Below are 3813 nucleotides of genomic sequence, written 5' to 3' on the forward strand. Positions count from 1 at the left end.
GTAAGGGAGAGCTTCAGAGAAACACCCGCACGTGTGAGGACCTCAGGACTCCAAGTCTGGCAACCAGAACTGCAGCAAGAGCATAGCTCTGGCTGCCAGCTGCCATGAACCGAGGTACTGGTCAGGTGGATGGGGACCTTTCTTGCCTGGGGTCTGTTTTTGATGGAGTTTCTAGTGAGTCCTCTCAGCTCTGGCATGTTGGAACTGGCAGAATAGCACTTGCTTCCCTAGCAACAAGGTAAAAGGAGTCGGTGTGTGAAGGGAAAAGAAACCAGCTGTAAAGGACACCAAAAGTACATGTTTGTGCCTTGCAGTGCTGACAACAGAGTAAGAGGTTTCTCTTGACCCCAGTAATTGTCACAGGCTCTCAAGCTCAGTACTGAGGAAGGACTGGATTATTTTAAGGAGTAAGAGAATTTAGCTTTTGATTTGACTAGTAGTAGACTGCTGTGGAGTACTGGTCTCGGAATAATTATTTTGTATGCACAGCTACCTGGTACCTGGGGAAAGAAGAAAGATGCCCTGTTAAAATACAGTGGAAGTGAAGGAGCTCTGTAGAAGGGATGCTGGGAGGGAAGGGTGTGGAAGAGAGTGGAGAACACAAGCTGAAAAATGTTCCTATGGCTACTGTATGGGCTGTTTGCCTGTGCCTGGACAGCTGTGCTACACAAGGACTTGGAATAAGCATGTGATGAAGTGTTTAAGAAGCATGTAAGAGGGCCCAGAAATATGTTTTCAAACACCATTGGAAGTGGCAACAAGAACAAGTCGATAAATTGTTACCTTAGTGAAAAAATTGCTCTGTACAGGTTCTGTTTTGGATCACTGCAGTCCAGATCACTATAGGAGTGTTCTCCGCAGTTCTATAAACACTTTATTGTAAATCCTGAGTTTTAGCCAAAATCTTGAGGTTGCCAAGTCAAAACATTTTATTATTTAATTTTTTTTGAAGTTCTTTACATTGGAAAATTTTCTCAGCTGTCACTGAGAAATGCCTGTGATTTCTAGTTCATGTCAGGCAGGAGGAGGAAGGTGCAGATGGTCTCTGCTGGCTGTGGGTGCTTGGGGTCGTTACTCCTCCTTCCTGGGGAAAGAAAGGAAGCTGCTCAGTGGAAAATCTTACAAGTCTACCTGAAGGGATTTCACCTTTTCTAATAGTCTGTGCCCTGTGCTTAGAAATGGAAAGGTTGTGTAAATATCAAACTACCTTGTTAGCAACTATTTACTTATCATCCAACTTGTTACAGCAGGAAATTTGCTAGGTCAGGTTGTACAGTTCATCTCCAGAAAACCTTATTAGTGGGAAAGAAAAACTCTCCCTTCTCTTCATAACACCTTGAACAGACAAAGCTTTATCCTTAAAGAAACTCCTCTTGATGTTCCTACAAGCTCACAAGCTATGTATTTACTTTTTATCATCTTCCTCTGTTTAAAGCATTAATGTCAAACCAAACCTGTTTGTAAGCTGACTCTCCCTCTGAGGGAGGCAAGCATGAGGCTTTTCTGGACTGGGGTATTAACCACTTCCAAAGATGCAGGAGGACATGAGATCTATCAGCCAAAGTTCTACTGGGTTTTTTCCAGCTCACAAGTGATCTTCTTACCAAAGCTGACAAGTCCCTAAGGTGAGTGGCTCAATGGAGATCATGCTCTGCTGTTGAGGAGCAGCTGTCTCTTCAAAGAGAGTTGCAGTGTGTTGTGAAATCCAGCCTGTCTCAGTTAGAGGAGTAATTGGGAAGGACAACTTATTTCAGAAACTTTTTGTCTGCAAAAATTGCAGTGGATTTTTTTTTCCTTTATGTTTCATAATAGAATAATTATTCATTCATTCATAATTATTCATTCTATTCATAATAGAATAAGTGATTGAAACCTGGTGGTATTGTCTGTTTAGAAGCCATGTCACTTGGTAGCTAGAAAACCACTCTTCCTCAAATATTTACAGAGGATAAATGTGAGTAGGGGTACTTCTGAGGTCTTGTACTTCCCAGCATGGCCAGCAACAGGTCTTTTGCTCACTGTGGTCATCAGAGGCTGATGTGGCTCGACAGTACTAAGGTCTCAGGAAGCTTTAATTAAAAATTGTCATTTATTTTGCTGTTTCTGGGGATAAGGGAAGGACAGAATTTTTATTATTATTTCATTGAATCAAAATGTTCCATGTCAATGAGTTTTCATCTCTTTTCAGGCAGTATCATGAAGAGAGAGACCCGTTAGACCTGATGCTCTCTCCTCTTCACCCACTTGGATTCTCCAAATGTCTTGCCAGACCTGGGAAGCTCACTACTCTGCTACTGGGTCTGCAGGGTAGCAAAGAGTAATGCAAATAGCTGCAACGAGTGAATTACCTTCAGGAATTCTTTAGTAAGCTCATTCCAGCACATAGATAATTTATAGAAATATCAGCACACTGCTGCAGCTGTGTTGGGCTGTGCCAAATAGCTCAACTAATGCTGTAGAGTATGAACAAGAGCTCCGAGCACCTACTGAGACAATGGCCATTCTTTGGCATGGGGAAACACCCCCAAAATCCTCGACAACCAACCCCACTGGTTATGGCAGGTGCTAGGTTTGCCAACATTTTCTTCAGTGGTTGTGCAGTTCGGAGGCAGTGAAACCTCTGAAGAGATGTTGGTGTGTTGTGACAGGAAATAAGGAATCTGAAGTTGATGTGTGTACTCTGCCCGATTGGAGCCAAGGACTTGGGTCTCCTGCCTTTCACTTGAGTGTTCTAAGCATCAGCCTGTTGCATTATTCAGGAGCAGGCTTTGTTCTTCTGTCTGAAATGCAAAGGGGAAAGGAGATGGAAACGGTTCCACAAGTACTGGAGCAGGGCCTTGAGCCCAGCTTTATGGGTTTACAATTTGCTGAGAAAATGGTAGAGGATTTGTTTCCCCTTCTCCACCTCGTGTGATCTTTGATCCACAGTGCAAGAGGGAGATGTTGACCCAGACTTTCATGCATCCCGTTTTTCCTGAACAAGGGGTATTGCCCTTTCCAAATAGGGCAGAGTGTCTACAGTTACTTTTTTTATTGTTTACCTGTAGGCATGTAATACCAGCCTCCTGAGTGAGTGCCCAAGCCAGGGAGGGTTTTTCTCTGGGATACAGCTGGCAGGCTCGGCTTCTCTGTCTCGGGAATATTTTTGTGTTCAGTTCCAGTCCTGAGCATTGGCCAACACCTACACAGTGCTGGAGATGCTGCACAGAGGTAGGTTGACATTGTTGCTCCTTCTGGAGCCCATCAGAGATGTTCATTTGCTGAAGCTGCTGTTTGCACACTGGCTGTTTGGAAGTAGGTGTTGTGAATGAGTAAAGACATTTTGTGTGCTCCTATAAATAGGTAAAAATTGCCTGAATTTGAACTTTTCATGGGGGACCAGGTGGTTGACAGCCACATGATGCCTCTGGCTACGTGCCTGGTACTTTGGTGATCAGGTGCTGTGGGAGTTGCTCATTTCTAGGTAGAGTCTGCCCCTGGGACTGTATAACTATGAGCCAGTGTCTGCAGTGTTTTACTTCACAAACTCCAGGTGCATATAGCAGCATTAAGAGCTGAACCACCAGCTCCTGGGTTTGAGTTCTGGTCACTTCAGAAGGGTCAGGCTCTTTGGGAAGGTCTTGTGTCTAAGTGCCTTGCTTCCAGAACAAAGACTACAAAGGTCAAGTTCTGCTCCTCTGAAACAAAACTTGTTTGAAGGAAATTCTGATGCATCTTTTAAAATTACTTTAGCTTTAGGCATTTAAGGTTAAATACTAACAAGATACATTTTGAACTCTTTAAAAGAGGCTCTCCAGAGGTGTGTTACCCAGT

This window comes from Merops nubicus, unplaced genomic scaffold, assembly GCF_000691845.1.
Source record: "Merops nubicus isolate BGI_N331 unplaced genomic scaffold, ASM69184v1 scaffold9755, whole genome shotgun sequence".
Lineage (NCBI taxonomy): Eukaryota > Metazoa > Chordata > Aves > Coraciiformes > Meropidae > Merops > Merops nubicus.